The sequence below is a fragment of the Protopterus annectens genome, chromosome 3.part1, assembly GCF_019279795.1.
Source record: "Protopterus annectens isolate FY-2018-M chromosome 3.part1, PAN1.0, whole genome shotgun sequence".
NCBI classification, from domain to species: domain Eukaryota; kingdom Metazoa; phylum Chordata; order Ceratodontiformes; family Protopteridae; genus Protopterus; species Protopterus annectens.
In genome coordinates this window covers 1,043,300,306-1,043,320,664 of record NC_056732.1, presented here as the reverse complement: position 1 = coordinate 1,043,320,664, position 20,359 = coordinate 1,043,300,306, and the positions used below count along the sequence as shown (strand labels likewise).

Genomic DNA, 20,359 nt, shown 5'->3' with positions numbered 1-20,359 from the left:
ACCCACTGTTACTTTAAAATATATCATAGGGGCCCTGAAAGGCAATACATGCTCTCTAAACTCAAATTTCCAGGACCCCCCTATAAACACACTATTCTTTTGATAGTTTCATAATGGGCACAGAAAAAAATGTACAAAAAAAATAAATAATCCAAGCTACAAATCACATTTAGCCATAATAACAAAATCGTCTTTACTCAGACTTTGTGTCAAAGGAAAAAACTTCAAAGACCAATTCACGTTAGGTTCAGGTAAGGCACCTTTTATTACTTGCAGCAAGGAGACAAAAACATGCACTTACAGGATTTTGCCTAACTACTAACAGGAAGTATGCTCTTATACTGTTCTACAAAGCATTGCTTTTTATAGTTGACGTAATTAAATACAACTTTCTGTATTGTTCTACAGCAGATGTTACTCAGATTTTCTGCGGACATGACTGGATTTATGGAAAACATTTGAGAAAAACAACCTGACCTTGGGGGCTTTAGCCCGTTACAAGCTTCTATTGTGTAGTTCTAATACATGTGTTACATATCAAGGTACTTTTCTAGCTTAGACACAAGTAAACGCTGATTGCAGTTCATATATTTTCAAGCAGTCTTTGTTCTTATTATCAATAGCTTTTGCAGCTGTGTATTTTTTCACAGCATAAACGGAACTCCTTGTCTAAATCTCATAACATTAATACAAGTGATACATCTATTTATTATTTTCCTGACACAAGCAGAAATTATCTGCTTCCCTGTAAACTTCCAGAAGATAAGCAAAGATTATAACTGCGCATATTTCATGACAATACAAGATTGGAAAGATTCTGCAGTTTGTACAGATTTATGCAGTGTGAAATAGAATAAAATGTGTTAACCCTTTTCAAACCTCGAATGCACTAAGCATATTACTAATACATATTTTTCTAACATTTCCCCCCTTTTAATACTTTATTCTACTTTCAAAATAAGTATAAACAGTTTTTTCTTCCCCTAACCTCTTCCTACTCAGGATTTTCAGTTAAGATAGTCATTCAGTTTAAACTTATGAAAGCATTTTCAATTTTTCAACAGTTCTTCAAACTCAGCACCTTGATGTAAGGTTTCTGAAACTGACATGTCTATAAAGTCTTTAATCAGTCTTTTTGTGCAGGGGATGCAGCAGCAAACACATACCCCCAGTAGGATAATTTCTACACAGATGGCAATTAGAATGTTCATTAGGATACTGCCCCACCCCCCAAACAATTTTTGGGAAAAGTCCGTCAGTGGGTTTGGTCCTGGTTTGGTCATGGCAGACACTTGCTGAATTACCTCAAGGTGATTGTCTATCTCGTGTTTATGGTCAGGAATATACGAACAGCACTCCTTTTGCCACTAGGGTGAAATAGAGAGCCATGCGGTTTTGAAGCACTACAGTTTTCATGGCATTCAGTTCATCAGTCACCAATTCTAGAGCGGAAAAGGTCGCATTACTCATTACTTCAAGAAGTTTAGACTCTCAGCTCCCAGATCGATTTCACTGCTCCATATGCTGGTAATATACCTGCCCACGATATAACACTGTCACTCAAGTCCATGTTTGTCAGTTTATCGCTTATAGAATTATGGTTTTTCCAGCGCGCATCGATTTGCCCCACTGGATTTACAGGTTTCTTGACTTCTCGAACATTCCGAATTTTTTCTTGAGGTAAAACTGCTGTGTGTCGTATGGCCGGAACCAGGTAGCCCAAAAAACAACTGCCGGACCAATTCTCAGGTAACCATTTATATGCTTTTCTACCACATACAAAATAACAATCTTCTACTTTAGTAGTAACTTTACTATGAATATATGCTCATCCTGCGTGAAACATTTTTCTGTCAATTATAGACAGTTGTTTATAGAGAACAGAATCATGTCTCATTTCCTCAACTGTTTTGTGCATCAATTTAAAAAATGAATCATAGTTTGTATTACAATAAGAGCCTGCATTATTAGCTTTAGTATAGCATCTATAAGAAACGGTCACATTGCAATTGCTCCAACCCACCCGAATAGTCTCATTTTTATAAAAACACACAGTCCCTTTTTGTGGAACAGACAAGTGCAATGCTATTTTATTTTGTGATGTATCATGAATCAAGTTTTCCCAGGTCTCGTTGACTCCTAGGGGAACTGAAGTCATTAATAACCCCCCGTATGCTGTTGGCAAAGCTGTGCAAATCCAGCAATTCAAAACAATGAAAGTCTCAGCATACACATATTTGATTGCCTGGTAAGTATTAAAGTTTGGATGCCAGTCTATGAGCAACGCTTCACGTTTATTCAGTTCAGTTTGTGTGGCTGGGAAAAGGAATGGCCACAACAAAAAGATAGTCAGTAGTACAGTTAACATGATGACTATGCAATACTTCTGAGGAAATGGTTGTTCTGCATTCCTGTTTTCTCCAACTCTTCCCAGTAGTTTTATTTGGATTTTTCTAGATTCTATCATTTTTGCTCTTGACATGTGATCTTACTCTCTGCCCTAATAGGACCTTCAGCACCGATGGTTTCTTCACTGGGGTTGAGACGGATCAGTCCTATTGATCTGACCTCCCCTTTGTAGCCAGACTTTGTGCTAAGGGCCCCGATGGAGAGTTAAGATTTTTGTCCAGTTCAAAGTTCTTAACTAGCTTGCAGTGTGTCAGGTGGATCCATGAGGCTCGCTCTGCGATTCTGACTGCAGTGGGTGTCGAAAGAAGCACCTGGTATGGACCTTCCCACCTTGGTGACGTCCAATTCTTTTTAACAGTTTTCACCCAGATTCAATTCCCTGGGAATCACTGCCACTTCTGATGTTTTGGTTTGTTCTTTATCTGAAACAGAATTTGACTGCACCAGATGTTTAGAATTCAACAAATTTCTCATATATTCAGCTAGTGTACAGTCAGCTTCATAGTCTGCGGGTATGAGAGGTTTCCACTGGGGTATATAATAAGCCCTTCCAAACAGTTTTTCAAAAGGAGTCAATCCTTTTGCATTCGGAACAGTTCTCATGCTCAACAGTGCCAGGGGCAGACAGTACACCCAATTCTTTTCTGTTTTTGCTATTAATTTCCTTAGTTTATTCTTTAAAATCCCATTATGCCTCCCAACTAGCCCTGCAGATTGCGGATGGTATGCACAATGATACTTTAAAGAAATACCAAAATGTTTACTTAACTGTTGTATGGTTTGATTTACAAAGTGTGTACCGTTGTCACTGTAGATCCTTTCCGGAATGCCTAATCTAGGGATGATTTCTTTAACAAGGATTTTCGCTACTGTAGCCACGTCTGGATTTTTGGTCGGAAAGGCTTCCACCCATCTGGAAAACATATCTACAATGACAAGACAATACTTCTTATTTTCACATTTGTTCAATTCTATGAAATCCATACAGATAGTATGAAACAGATATGGTGGTGTAGGGAAACTCCCTTGCTTGGGCTTTAATGCTTCTTGTGCATGATGTTTGTTATAAATGTGGCACATCAAACAAAATTTTTTAGAATAGTTGGTGAATCCATATGTCGTGAACACTCGGTTCACCAGCTGTACCATCCCCCCTGTTGAGACATGGCACTGCCCATGGCTCAACAAAGCTGCATATCTAAACAAATTAGACAGTAATATCGGTTTCCCTTCTTTAGAGATGTACAGCCCCTTTTCGAGAATTGCTCCTCGTTTTACCCATTTTTGTCTTTTAGCTTGCATAGTGAGTGTCTGCATTGTCTTTAACATTTCTAAATCTAAAATCTCAGAGGGTTGTAGTTCCTCATTCAAAAGAAATACTTCTGAAGCTGCCTGCTTTGCAGCTGTATCAGCTCTCGCATTACCTTTTGAAATCTTATTCTGTTGCTTGGTATGAGCTGTGCATTTACACATAGCTACTTTCTGAGGTAACTGAATAGATTCTAAAAAATCTAAAATAAACTGTGCATGATTGATAGGTTTGCCAGTAGATGTTATCATGCCTCGGTTTTTCCACTGTTGCGCAAAAACATGTACAGTAGAAAAAGCGTAATGGCTGTCAGTAAAAATGTTTACACTTTTACCCTTTGCTAAGGTACATGCCCATGTCAAGGCAATCAATTCTGCTGCCTGTGCAGATAAGTTGTGTGGTAAAGGTTTTGCTTCTATAATCTCAGTGTCAGAAACTACTGCATATCCTACTAGGTTCTGTCCCGCAGGACCCCTTCTGCACGAGCCATCCACGTAGTATGTCACCTCAGCATTATTCAAGAGGACATCCGTGAAATCTTTTCTAGGTAGTGTTTTTTGCTCAATTACCTGCAGGCAGCGGTGTGGTGGCCGTCTGCAGGGGTTAGGAGCAAGGTAGAAGGGTTCAAAGTCGTGCATTGTTCAATTGTCATGTGAGGTTGGCTCAACAATATGGCAAAGTTTGGAATCCAGCTCCGGCAAAAATTAGTTGTACCCAGGAAGGACATCATTTCCTTCTTGTACTGGGTTTTGGTGCTTGCAAAATTGCTACTTTTCTGTCCTCATCTAATGTTCTACCCTCCTTGGATATTACATATCCTAGATATTTGACTTTTTTTTTCCAAAGCTGCAGTTTATTTTTGTTTACCTTGTGTCCTTCAGTGACTAAAAATTGTAATAGCGCTATGGTATCTTCTTTGCAATCTTGCTGGGTGGGGGCCGCCAGCAGGGTGTCATCAACATAAAGTAAAATCTGACTGCCTCTTGATGGGTTAAATCCCACCAAGTTGCTTGCCATTTCTTGTGAGAATATTGTTGGACTTTCACAATATCCCTGTGGTAGTCGCGTATATGTATACCTTTTCCCCTGAAATGTGAATGCAAACCAATACTGGCTGTCAGGGTGCATCAGTATCTAAAAGAATGCATTGCTGATATCTACCACAGAAAAATATTTCTGTTGAGGTTTTAAATCATTCAACAGGGTGTGTGGGTCTGGCACTGTAGGTGCCCTTGGTATTACTGCGTCATTTACAGCTTGTAAATCTTGGACCATACGCCATTCTCCATTTGCCTTTTTAACAGGAAATAAGGGTGTGTTACATGGTGAATCGGGAGATTCCACCAGCACCCCTTCCCTAAGTAAAGCTGCTATAACAGGTTTGATTCCTACCTCTGCATCTTTTCTTAGGGGATACTGTCTTTTCTGTGGTCTAAATGCTGATTTTGGCGTGATAGTAACTGGTCCCGCTGTACGAATAAGTCCTACATCTGACTTTCCTGTTGACCAGAGAGTTTCTGGTATATTCTGTAAGGCATTCTCTTCCTCCTTTAATAGGAGTGCTAATCAGCTGTTCTTGCTAGACTGAAAGTGTACGGCTGGGTGGGTCTGAGTTATCCAATTCAGCTTCTGTATTTGTATTCCCTGCTCTGACAGTTCTAATTCTGTCTGTTTTTCCCATCTCGTGACTTTTTCTCCTAGGTCTGACCATTCTATTATTTTGTCCTTAGTTAAGCTAACGTGGTAATCGATTAGATTTATAGAGTGCAAAGAACTCCTGGGGCAATGAACAGCTGGCTACACCGTTCCCTTCTGTGTCCCAGTACAGATTACGTAATATCAATCTGTTTGCACGATTTTTAAACAATTCTTGCTCATATTCCTTATCAGATCCTGGTGTGTTACAGTAATATAGAGTACAGTGCAACAGGTGCTGTTTGTCAATGTCAAGGGAGGGGAACTTACTGATGGCTATATTCATTAATTCTTCGGTCACAGTCCCTGGACCAGTCATAACCAAGTCTTGACTGTACCAATAAAACACTTCACCCTCCGATTGCACTGCAAAGGTATCAATTTGTCGCTGTGCTTCCATACCCTGCATGGTTGGGACTACTGCTATACCAAATAGCTGCATGAGATCTCTCCCCAAGAGATTTACTGGGCATTTTGCAGAAACAACAATTTTGCTTTTCTGAGTTAATCCTGAAACCGGATCAGTTATCATAATGTTACAGGAGAGGGGCTCCCGATACAGCTGTCCATTAGCTGCTTTTACTAGTATGTAATCAGGTGACTGAGTTTTCTGGCAGTTTAGGGATGTATCAGGGTTTGTGATGCCCCTGAGTCACACAAGAATTTAACCTCCCTCCCTTCTACCAAGAGTGTAACTTCTGGTTTTGTGTCTGCTAAATAGAGCTCCAGGCTCAATAAAGCTAGGTCTAATATTTTCTTCACTATCACTAACTTCTTGTACTTCCTCTATCTCTTCTGTCACATCCTCTACTCCCTCCATCACATTCTCATTTGTCCTTTCTCTGCTATCCCCTTCTAGTGATTCCCGACTATCATATAGTCAGTCCGCACCCTCCTTGTCTTCCGTGGTTGCCTTCTTGTTTTTCTTGCAATCCCTTGCCAAGTGCCCCTTTTTACCACATTTGAAACATTCACCCCTTTTCTTTCGCCCTTCAAAGTCCTCTGATTGTTGATCAGATTGTTTGCCTGTGTTTTTTTTGCCCTTTTTCCTGGACTGTACTATATAAACTTTTGCTCTATCTTCTACAGAAAATACTTGGGCTTTCTTTTTCTTTTTGCTATTAAAATGCCTTTTGGCATGCCTAGCATATTCAAATAACGACTGTAAGCTGCTTGTACGATGGTCTACCATGTGTTTTGTAATAAAACTGCTTATGGGTGCAATACTGCCTTTTAAAAATGCATTTAACTGCTGTTCATATGGGGAATCTTGTGTTTGATCTTCAGGAACCTGCATTCCACAGTGGTTATTAAAACATTCTAATAATCTGGCATAATATCCGTCAACAGTTTCACCTTCTTGTTGGATGCATTGATTAATGCAAGTCCAGTCTGCCCTAGGCTTCCATTTCTCAGAGATGCAGTCTGTAAGACCTTTTACTCTGTTGTCTAATTCTGCGCTGCTATGTGGGAGGGGTCTTTGTGCAGCGTCAAGGGAATTCCAGTTGCCACTAATCATGTGCCAATCTGGCCCCACAATTTGTCTAACTACTTTTTCTACTACTTCTCCGTTTAAGTTATAACTCAGCCTCATTCCTTGTAAATCTTCTGAGAACTTTCTAAAATTAACTTTTGGATGGGGAACTCCCTCAGTGGCTTTCCGGATATCTTCTGGAGTCCAGGGTCTATACACTAGAATAGTTGGGTCCTGACAGTCTTGTCCTGCCTGAGGATTAGGTACTTCTATGAGTTGGCATATTTCTTCTTCACTCGTAGATCATGAATTCTTAACCATTTGATATAACTCAATGCCTTCATTTGAGTTACCTGCCCGTGTTCCAGACCTGGTCCCGATGGGATTTCTAATAAAGGGTTTTGCTTTTGTAATGTCTCTATTTTCAGTGACAGCAGGATATCGTGGGGGTGGACTAACCTGTTTACTTGCTTCACATTCTGGTAAGGGAGGTGGAGGTGGCTTCATATTCTGGTAAGGGAGGTGGAGGTGGCTTCATATTCTGGTAAGGGAGGTGGAGGTGCTGATACCATTACTAAGTTATTGTCTTCTTTGTCTAAAAAACATTGTTTTTGAATTGTTGTTCTTTTGTTCCCTACGGTTTACTTCCTCAATCCACCTGTGTGCCTGAGGAATTCCTAATTTGCGTTGCTTTTTTACCTGACCTTTGGAATCTGTCTTGAGCTGTTTGACAAGTTTGATAAGTGAGGATTTTTCTAATTTTCCATCGAATTCATACTTATTAACCCATTTTGAATAGTATTTAATATGATCAGTGCGCTGCGACTGCATGTATTTTGCGTCTTCGGTTAATGGAGAATTTTGGGGTCTTTTTGTGCAATTATTACCCATTTTGTTCTACCCTTTTAATCGTTACACAACTTCTCTTATTTTTTAACGTGGTACCACGGATTTTGTTATAGTCTCTTCAGAATGACTACCTACCTACTCTGTTTTCCCTGATCTATGACAAGACAGTAAGCTTTTCTGTCCCTGACTTGTAAAAATACAGTCTTGACAAAAACAATACAAATCTAGCCCCTGATCTAAAACAGAAAAAAGTAGATTCACCTTACCTGAGCCTTCGTGATTGATCACCTGGTTCGTAAAAACCCATCCTTCAGTCGCAGATCAGAAAGTGGCTGGCCTCTTTTGTACGACAATTCAGTCGGAGGGCTTTTCATATAAGAAGAACTGATTTGGTTTCTTCCCTGTACGGTTTCAACCACCTGGCCCGTCTGATCCGAGGTGAAGTGAGGGTTTCCAGTCCGAAGGACCAATCTGTCAAAGGAAAAAACTTCAAAGACCAATTCACGTTAGGTTCAGGTATGGCACCTTTTATTACTTGCAGCAAGGAGACAAAAACATGCACATACAGGATTTTGCCTAACTACTAACAGGAAGTACGCTCTTCTTATACTGTTCTACAAAACGTTGCTTTTTATAGTTGACATAATTAAACACAACTTTCTGTATTGTTCTACAGCAATTGTTACTCAGATTTTCTGCTGACATGACTGGATTTATGAAAAACATTTGAGAAAAACAACCTGGCCTTGGGGGCTTTAGCCCGCTACAAGCTTGTTACAGTTCAAGGTACTTTTCTAGCTTGGACACAAGTAAATGCTGATTGCAGTTCATATATTTTCAAGCAGTCTTTGTTCTTATTATCAATAGCTTTTGCAGCTGTGCATTTTTCCACAGCATAAGCGGAACTCCTTGTCTAAATCTCATAACATTAATGCAAGTGATACATCTATTTATTATTTTCCTGACACAAGCAGAAATTATCTGCTTCCCTTTAAATTTCCGGAGCATAAGCAAAGGTTATAACTGTGCATATTTCATGACAATACAAGATTGGAAAGCTTCTGCAGTTTGTACAGATTTATGCAGTGTGAAATAGAATAAATGTGTTAACCCTTTTCAAACCTCGAATGGAGTAAGCATATTACTAATACATATTTTTCTAACACTTTGACAAGTAGATACAATAATAGTATGTTACTAACACCTATGTAAATGTAATCTCAGGCATGTCACTTCATGACTATATAACTTAACCATGCATAACATGAGCATAGGCTTTATCCCACCTAGAGTCTGGACTTGTAAAATCCTTACATTTACCTTTTTATTACCATACTTTGTAAATATTTACAGATATTCAAAACATATTCGTGCTACCATGCAATTTGTTCACATTACAAAATCTGTTCATCTGTTTAACATGTGCACTGCATATTTACTACTGAGTGCAATTCTGTCACCTCTTCAGTGTTAATATTGTTGTTGTATTTAAGTAATTTATGATTTTTTGATACTTCTAACCCAGGTCACAAAATAGAAGGGTCTTTGGACAAACTCATTTACCTGGTTAATAAACTGAAATAAATAATAGTATAAAAAGCTCTTATTGACACTGCACATATGGTTTCTTTCAACTTTTAGATAGTATCAGTTTAACAAGCCATCTTAATTAAAACGTTCAGCCTAATTTCCTTATTCAAACTTTCATATCCATCCATCTAATCAATCCATCCAGATGTCTAATTAGTTAAACAATAAATACTCCAATCTAGTTAACAGCTTTCAAAGAGATATTTAATCAGAAGTCTTTATATGGATTCACTTTATAATCTTGAAATACTAAAATACCGAATTTTAGTATCTTGAGACTATAAAGTTGAAAGCCCTAAAAACCGACACCCACAACCACGAAATTCAAAATCGCGATCATTCACATACACACACCACCACACAAACAAGCACACATACACTTAAATGACACTACAACAAACACACAAACACACCTACCTTACCTATAAGCAGGGAGGCAAGCCCGCCTGCACCCCCCACTACTTATATATACTAACTTCGAGGTTGCACTAAACACACAAACACAAAACTCACCACTGCATATACATAGACACACACACACTAAATCCCTACCCAATACTCTTACAATAACACCACTTACCTGAATCCCCAGCTAAATCCACAAACCGCACCACACATCACCAACATGACAATACAATGGGGGATTCAACATTTCCACATTCGATATTATGCAGTTTCGCATAACTGCATTTTCGACTTTTTAGTCTTGAAATACTAAAATTTGATATTTTAGTATTTCGAGATTGTAAAGTGAAACTATATATATATATATATATATATATATATATATATATATATATATATATATATATATATATATATACTGTAGCATTCAAGACTCACACTGCACAGTTATTCACAAATACATGCTTGGAATCCAAATGCAACAATTAGTCCTAATTAGTAGTACATCAACCTAGCTAAATTCAGCTTTGTAGGCAGATATCTAATGATTATAATCTAAAAATATTTCAGTCTCAAGTTTTAAACTGATGCCCACCTTTTAAAATCATACAGCAGTAAAAAGAAAATACTCAGCTGGTTCAAACACAGAGTAAAAGTCACATCCATTCAAAAAAAACAAAAAAAAGCAATACAAGTTATGATATATAACGTAACTTCCTGAGCACTAGAAAAGAGCCCACATATTCAAAAACATGTTATGTTTATCAGTCAAAGTCACATCAAACAAGCATTTGCAAAATAGGACAAATATTTTATATTTGGCAATCAAAATCATATAAAGCCTCATCACTTGCATTACCACTAGGGGCTTAACTGTTCCAGTACACTTTCAAACCTAAATCTGGCTACTAAGATCAAAGAATACCCAATAAAAATCAGCAGTATTTTATGGTACCTATAATACAATAAGTTATACTCAAAACTCATAATGTTACGGTTAAATTTCGCTAAATGTATTCTGCTCATATAAGCCGTTGAATTGTGTACGCATTTTCTGCTGTACAACTATTTGAAAATTGTATTGCATAATCTTATTTATCGTTCTAAGTATGTTCATGTGGAGCTTTTCTCCCCAGGCCTCTGCTAAAAAGGGGCTCTGCCCAATGAGATCAGCCCTGTAAATGAAATAAAATAAATACATAAATAAATAAATACATACATAAACATTCAACTTTACAGCCAAGTACCAAGGTCAAACCATACTATATAAGCATCTGTAAACTTTCTGAAGCACACTCAAAACTGAAAACAAGCAGAAATATACAACATTTTTGTGAATTATCTCAAAACATCATGAGCAACTTTAGAGAACCAACACCTGCATAAACCTTTTTTTACATTAGGAAGTCAGCATCCATTACAATATATTAAGGCTTACCCTGGTACCTAATGGCGTTATCCATTCAACTTCAAGCATTTAGAAATAACATTTTATTATAGTCATCATACGTACTTCTGTAATAACATTCTACAATGCTATAAAAAGGGCCAGCAGTTGCAAATGTCACCTCAACACTGACATTACAAAAGATGGAATAGGGCCCGCATGAAATCATTAACCAAAACCTTACTTATTTAAAGAACAGTCAAGGAGAGATCACTCTTTCCTTGCCAATGAAAGCCATCTAGACCACCCAGTCATCTTGATGATTATTCATTATTTCCTTGATACACTTCCCATTCATCATCTAGCATTACCTCCAGGCAGGGGATCTGCACTCTTGACAACTATCTGGCTAATGATGAATTTGCATTTGACAAAGCTCACATACCACTTGGGGATGCATCTTTAACACAACAGAAAAAGTTAACTTGTATCCAAACCTTTGCCCCTTGCATGCTTTTACTAATTTTTAATTTATTTGTCATGGGTTCACTAGGGAAGTCTCTGGGCTACAAAAAGTCTCTTCAGTGGAGGCCTGTGGAGAAAAGCTGCATTAATTATAATACTATACAGACAAATTCATAACCAAATGCTCCACAAATTACAGTTGTTTTGTGTCTTTCGGCTTTTCCCGGTTAGGGGTCACCACAGCGGAACTCCGGTCCGCTAATGACTGGCAGTAGATTTTTACGTGCCGAGTTGCTGGCCCTGACGCACAACCTTCGACGAAGGTATGCCCATTCACGCACGTCTCCACACAGAAGACGCTCTAGCGGAGAATCGAACAGGACAACGTCTTACTGTGAGGCGATAACGCTACCACAGCACCACCACCGCAGTTGCTCCACAAATTACAGTACCATACAAAATTTTCATAACATGGTACATAAATAATAGTGCACATTATCAGCAAGGTTCACAAGGATGTGAAAAATCAAAGCTTACATGTAATTAGAAAATGTAGTAACTATGTACAGATATTCATTGCATACCACTAGTAAAAAGATGGGGGCTGCACTTGACGAAAAAAGACAAGAAAGAAAGACAGTAGAAAATATGGGAAACAGGAGGGATAAGGAGAAAGAAAAGTTAGATATATTTTCTTATCTGAAAGGACATAGAAGCGAGTAGTATAAGCAGCCATTCACATATGTTGATTGTTTATTTGGGGGAAAACAGACAAGACTAACCTGCAACTTAAGAGGATTGTAGCTAAATGTCTAGACTGACAAAACATCTGTTTTATGTGAAAAGGGATGAAGTTCCAAATTTTTGCAGTACAAATTAAACTCGAGTGAGTCTCCGGAAGACTTGAATTTTATTTCTTCAAGAGATTTATTTGTTGCTTGATCATAGATTGCAAGCTTTCATAATGTTGCAAGGCATTTTTTAGTGTGGGACAGTTTTCTTGGTGGTATATTAATTTATTGGCAGTGAGCAACTGTGTGAGGATAAGAAGGTATGGAAAAACTCCACCCTCTCCTACAGTTTAACTCAATCTTTATGCATCTTTTCTCTCAGTTCCAGCATTGTGCAGGTACCAGAAAGCCAATTGCACTTTTTAAAACATTTATTTCCTTGCACTGGCGTCAAAGAAAGGGAAAGCCCACCTACGTGTTTTTAACCTCGACTTCTCACATACTTTGCAGAGGAATTAGTCTGTGCCTCCATGACATATCATAGACACAGTTAAATCCGTAGTTTACCCTATCAGGTACTGCTGTCAGTCTTAGATAGGCAACTAATCCTGCTAATGTCAGGAACACATCAGCCGATATAAAAAATACAGAAAGCTGTGAAACTGTTTTCCACTGTTTTTGTTGCAGAGAGGAGAACTCAACACTCCCTTTTTCATAGCAAAACAAAGCAAGTAGATCAGTCAGGTGTTTAAATGCAACTGACACCTCGTGACAAATTTACATAAGCAGCAACACAGTATTGAAATGCTAAGCTTTAAATGCTGGTTATTTATAATAGTTTAGATATCAAGATATTTGTGACATTTAGAGGAAAGTCAGAAAAATGTTTTTCTTATAAACTACCAACACATTTACCATTTTCAAAGCAAAGCACCCCCCCCCCCCCACACACACACACAGGAAAAAACTAGAGAGAGAGAGAGAGAAAAACAGGTCGCAACCCTATCAACTAGGTGCACTGTTCATAAAAAGGTCTTTGATGCTTTTTCGCGCCATCCTTCCAGAGAGGGATGCATGTCTGGTACACGCAGATCCATGGTAAGAGATTCCCACTCACAGAGACAATCCTTACATTGCAGAGTCCGTCCTTACATGAGTGCATGAGAATGTTGTAATTCACAAAGGAAATGTAACCATTGATGGCAACCATAACATACAGCTGAATTGGCAACCATAACATACAGCTGAATTTACTTCAACATATGTTTACTATGTGCTTCTGCATTAAAAACATTAAGAGAAGGAAACCAGAAGTATTTAACTGTATTTAAATGCACACACACGTTTCTGTACACATGTACTTTATCCACAAATACATACCACACAATACATGTGCAATATGGGTGGAGAGAGCTCGTTATTTGTAACACAGTAGAGTTGAGCATTATTAATGTATACAGTCTAGTAAATGTTGTTTAATGTTTTATTTGGTCACTGCCACACACTGGCTATGAGTTGCACATGCAATCTTGGTCAGTGTCTTTATGTCAGTATTTTTTTTAATTCTTATTGCTAAGTGCATTTAATACTTGTTATTATCTTTACTAATATAGCCCAAGTCATGGCTGAAAAGGGTCCTGGGACCAGCTCACTTTCCAGGTCACCAAAGTATAAATAAATATGATTTTTTTTATTTATTTGACATTTGTTAACCGGGTTAGTCTGACTGGGCAAGAAGCCCCTTTTCAGCAGAGACCCCGGGAGACATGCTCCAAAAACATAGCAAAATACAACAAGACAAGAGAAATATATATGTATAGTAAATAACAAAGAACTTATAAGGTGTACTCCCATGTAAACATAATTCTAAACACAATTTTAAATGGTAACATATACACAGAATGTAGGATCACAGTTTACATTTGGCATTTGTCAACAAGTTAAAATATAAGAAGTATTTAATATTTGACAATAGTTTTTGATTTTGTGGAAGACAGAGTACAGGACGAGAGAATAGGGTTACAGATTACCAAAAAAACAGTGTTGAAAGAAGAGAGAATAGAAATGAGGGGGAGTAGGTCAAGCTGTTGTGAGGCAGGGACAACACCATGTTTTGAGCATAAAGTCTTAACATTTGTTTGAAAGTGAAAGTGGTAGCTCTAAGGTCAGGGGAGAGATTATTCCAGGTAACAGCAACTGAATAACTATATTGAAGTTTACCCGTTTCTTTTGCGGGCTTATATACTTCCAGGAGATTTTGGTCTGCACTGCAGAAAGATAGTTTGGGAGTACATGGAGAGATAAGGGTAGAGAGAGCAGGCCAGAGGGAGGGATTTGTTAGAGCAGAGAGCGAGTGAAATAGGAGTTGTAGAAGTAAGAGTTGCTTATGGGCTTCTGGCCATTTTAGATTTTGTAGAGCATTGCAGTGGTGTGAACGGTAGGGAAGATTTGAAGCAAATCTAGCAATTTTATCGTAGGTAGATTCAAGTTTGGCCATGACAGCGGTTTATACATTAGTGAGTATAGGTGCAGCATAGAAGACGGTAGGCAGTAGAAAAGCTTGTGCCAGAGAAGGTTTAGTGTCCTTAAGTCAGGTATTTTTTATTTCTATACAACAGGTCTAGTTTCTGGTGAGTTTTTTTCCTCAAATATTTTTTTTATTTTCAATTAAAATAACATTTGCATAATATTTTTTAAATATCATTTTAAACTATATACAAAATATTTACAGTAGCCTGACTTTTCAATTATATACACTGTATATTATTAAATATAGAATTAACAGATTAGTTATCAGAGATACAATACTGATTATTGCAGAGTGCCCAAAGATATAACTTTCTTCCAAGGATTATTTACCAATGGCCTGGGATAGATTCGTAATTCTTCGATTTTTATTTCCATCGATGTAGATGTCTTCAGTAAAGTGTAGAATTCTTCCAAGGTCGGGGGTGCATTTGAATTCCACCTTCTGGTTACACATTTCCTAAATATAGCAAGTATTGTCCATAACAAATACATATTTGTCTTATTCAGGTAGGGACCTTCATTTACATTTAGTATAATCAATACTTTAGTTAAGGTAAAGGATTCATTAAATAAAGCTTGTAAAAATTATTGATTCCATTCCATTATGATTTAATTTTATTGCATTAATAAAAAATATGAATCCAGTCTGCTTTATTTGACTTTTCACACCTCCAGCAAAAAACATCTGTAGTAGTACTGATCTTTTTAATTCTATCTGGTGTTAAAAATGCTCCAAGTATTTCCTGCTAAATATTTTCCAGTGCTGTGTGTTAGAGGTGTAATTAACTGATAGTAAGATGTTAGTTTTAATTTCTTCTGTTAACTGCAATGACTGACCTTTTGTTAAGAACTGCCAGTATGATGGTTTAGGAATTGTTTTATGTTATTAACTCTTTATATAGATTTGAAATGGAATTTTTCTTTTAACAACTATTATATATACAAATTCATACAGAAAACTTATTAGATTTGGAATATCTATAAATGAGGAATTATTACTCTGCATAAATCTTGAGCGTACATTAGAATGCTTTGTAAGGTTAACCAGTCCTGTGTTGGAATATTGTAAGCAGTTTTTATCATATGTATATCTAAAATTTATTTACACATTGAAACCAGCATAAGAATCCATTTTGTTCCCAGGAGCTTATCGTTTCCCCTATATATTTTGTGAGGAAAGTTCTTAGTGATGGTAAATGGAGTTAAAACGTCAAACCATAGTTTTAGATCTATGTTTGCATTGATACGTTCCTAAAGGAATTGATGTAATGCTTAATCAGTGTTGTTTATGCATAGTATGTACCAGGGTTTGATTTGTCTACTATTTTAACAGATTAAATTCATTTGTTAATATAGCCATTAATTCTTTCCAGTTGGCAAAATAATTTGGGTTTATCCAGTCTATTGTAGTTTTAAGCACAGATTCTTTTATATAGGTTTCTATTTCTGGGAAGTTCAATCCTCCTTGTTTCCAGGGTCTAATGAGATGAGTTAAAGCTACTCTATTCTTTTTGGGATACCATAACATTTTTATAAAACATGAGTTTATTTCTTTAAGAATGCATCTTTCCAGAATTAACTGCATTGCTAATGCTACATATAGTATTTTTGGCAATAAGACCATTTTTATTAATTGCAATCTGTCTTCAAAAGTTAATATAATTTAGTTCCACTTTTCTATATATATTTCTCTTTCAATATTTTTTTTATAACTTAATATTGTTTTGTTTATATATTTGCATAACACTATTCCTTAATAATTTAACGTAAGTTCTTGTTTTCCTATGATGGATTTATCCTAACTTGTAGTTATTTTTTCTTATTTAAAAATATAAATTTTTATTTTGATCTATTGAAATGTAGACCTGAAATCTTATAAAATGTCTCCATTACTTCTTCTAGCTCTCCCAATGACTCTCTGGAATTTGATAGGTTTAATAAAATATCATCAGCAAAAAGCATTGTTTTAGATATGTACTGGTCCTAGACTATTCCTTTTATTCTTGGATTATTGCATATTATTTCTGCAAGTATTTATATAGCCAAAGAAAATAAAATAGGAGAAAGGGGGCATCCTTGTTTAGTACCTTTCGTTATATGGATAGATTATGAGGTGAAAGGACGTAATTTAATGTAGGGTAAGATATTAATATATATGTTTTTTAGTAATAAGATGAAGGGAGGAGGAAATTCAAATAATGCTAACGTTTTAAATAGATATTCCCAGTTGAGGGAATCAAAGGCTTTTTTTATGTCAAATTCGATAAGTGTTTCTCTATCTTCTTTATTCACAATCTATAAAAGTATCCTTTTAATATTATTATGTGTGTGCCTGTTATATAAAAACCCAGTTTGATCATTAATTGTCTTTGAAAGTGGGATTTTCATTCTGTTAGGATTGACATGAATATTTTGTAATCATTATTCAGTAATGATATAGGTCTCTATGAGGAGCAAAGGTCTGATGGTTTATTAACTTTTCGAACTGGTGTTAGGAGAGAATATTTCCATGAGGATGGTAGTTTTCCTTCTGACTGGACTTCTAGCAAAGTTTTATGAAAACTGGAGATTAATGTTGAAGGGAAGAGTTTGTAAATTTCCATAATTATACCATCTATCCCTGGCGCTTTGTTAGATTTACTTTATTTTGTCTTTGTCAACAATTTCTTTGTAGGATATAGGTTTTTGTAGGTCTAGTTTAAAGTTTTCGGGAATTTTTTATATATTGATAAGGTTTGTATCAAAGTTTATTTGGTTGGTATCTAAATCTTCTTTTTTGAAGTGTTCCATATAATGGAATTGAAATGCTTCAAGGATGTCTCCTATATCGGATACTTTTTCCCCTTTCTTTTCATGATATATACTACTAATGTTATTTGCTTTAGATTGTATTTTAATTCTTGAAGATAAGCTAAGTAGATATCTGGGGGAAGTGGCTAATGAGTTTATTTCCAAGGCTAGATAAGTTTTGTGTGTTAAAATTTCATTATATTTTTTATTTAATTCCTCTATTTCTTTTTTGACTTTTGGACAATTCTGATTTTTGTTAGATTTTGCTGTCAAGAGTCGGGTTTGCAAATCTAATGATTCAGATTCCCACTCTCTGACTGTTTTTGTACCAGCTAAGAGTCTTACCAAATACGCTTTTAATGAGTCCCAAAACCATGACTCTACTGATTTCTGTTGTATTATTAATTTCAAGAAAGAACTGTAGTTCCGACAAAATCCAGGGTTTGAATTCTTTAGGTTTAAACTCTATTTGGAGCTTCATTATCAGAGAGTCATGATCTAAGAAGGGGCATGGAACTATTGAGAAGTTGAGAATTTTTGTTTGTAAATCTTGAACTACGAATAATTTGTCTATTCTGGTTTGTGTTCCAAATCTATGGTCTTTATGGGAAAATAATAAAGATTTATCATCATCTTGTCTATTAAATGAAATGAATCAATCATCTTTTTAAGGATTTTGAAACAGTTGCTATGCGGAAAGATTTCTTGGTGGTTTCAGAAGCTTCTAAGTTACAATTAAAGTCTCCTCCCAGTATAAGATTTCCTTTATAATTGTTGGAAATAAAATCTAGATGTTTTTAACCGTTCCTGCTCCAATTCCTGGGAACCAATATAGATTAGCTAAGGTCCATATTCTGTTTTAAATTATAAAAAATCCTAGTAGACCTTCTTGGTCTTCATATTTATAAATAATTTTTGGAGTGATTATGTTTTTCTTCCAGAGAAGTGATACTCCTTTTGTCTTTGTTCTATAGGAGGATTGAGCTCAGACTGTATAGTCCTTAGGGTCCCAAATAAAGCTATCCTTAGTCTTAAAATGCGTTTCCTGGAGAAATACTACTTGTGCCTTATTTAGATTTAAATATTAGTTTTATCTTTTATTTGCATTATTTAAGCCATTAGTATTTAATGATAAGAATGTTAAATCCATTTCAAGTTATTGTTGGAAGAAACTTTTCGTTTTTGCTTTTTTATTTTGATTATAGTAGTTATACATTAAATGCTACTTTTATGTGTGTAAACTTGGGAGTGTAATTTAATGTTTTTTCTTCTTTAAATACAAGTACGATAAAATTCTGGTCAGGCTTTAAAAAAAGTACTTCTATAAAACATTAATTCTAAAGTATCAAATACAAGTAAATATGAATTTCCCATTAAACATGGAATGAAAGTCATTCCTAATTCAATAGATACAGATAGATCTATTGGATTATCACTCATACCTTTAACCAACAATATCAACTGAGCTCTATATGACAAATTATTACATGGAGAATTTTCTTAAAAAAAAGAGATATGAAATTCTATATTATTCTATTGTTCAATACTATTTTATATATCAAGATGGAATGTTAGTAGTGTAAACAATTATTATGTTGACCTCTGCATTCATGAAAATCTGCTGCCAAACATTAGCGGACCGGAGTTCCCCTAAAAGCCGAAAGACAACAACTTAGAAAATATCCAATATTTAGTTACCCTTAAGAGATTCCAAACATGTCAGATATGTCATTTTGGATAAATTAAATGCAACAGAGGAGCATACACTAAATAAGCCAACAACAAATAGTTTATTACTAAAATAAATTAAATAAAGGACTCTACAGGAGACAATGAGTGATTACCAATGAAATAGGAATTTACTGTAGGTGTACTGTCTTCCTTTACTTTCCCAATCTTCAGCTCACCGACTTCAACTTACACTTATGAAAAGACATAGATTATCAGTGGTATCCTGACTCTGAGTAGAGGCACCCTACATTCTAGTGTGCAGTGCTTTTACATATTTATAGATTTACAAAGCAGAGTCTAAGAATGAACTATGACCACCCTGACAAATCCCATCCTACATAGGGCACCTTCTGCTCCCAGAATGGGTAATCACATCAGGTCTAGAATGAATGTAAAGGTACCTACATGGCAATCAAGACTTACTTTAGGTAAGTATTAATCAAATAGTATTTAGAGCATCTTAGAGAGTTCTCGGGGCAGTTAGAATACTCTTAAGCCTCTCCTCCCTTGACCAAAAACAGAGATTTCCCTCCCCTTTCTTTCCCTTGTTTTAAATCAGTAATAATAAAAGCAATTCAGCAAACATAGGTAAACAGAAATAACATTCACTAGTCTGTCTTGTACATGACTCACAATCAATTAAACAAGTCAGTGACTAACATCACTTTAGTAAACATTATAAAGACAAATTAGAAATAATTTCCTAGCTATTTTCTGATAAAGCAAAAATAAGCTATTTTAACTAAAAGTATGAAGCACTTCAAATTTTCCTTGCATGTAAACATTTCTACTTATAGTGTAGTGTCAATAGCGGTCTTTGAAATCTGTACAATACGTCACTTCTTCAAATCATTCCTATTTCAATTCAGGTTTTGTTTTGTCAAAACGGCAACAACATTTCAAGGGCACAATTAATATTTAGACTGATGTTTCAAATAAATAATTTGTCAGTTGCCAATTGAGTTAGTTTAGAACGTATGGTTAGTGCAAATATA

The 20,359-nt window shown here is 36.0% G+C and overlaps 1 protein-coding gene across 1 annotated transcript in view; it reads right to left on the bottom strand.

The window, feature by feature from the left end:
• The window catches only part of ERMP1 (endoplasmic reticulum metallopeptidase 1), a 1,021,143-nt gene that overhangs the window by 827,861 nt on the left and 172,923 nt on the right, over nucleotides 1-20,359 (bottom strand). The window lies entirely within an intron of this gene.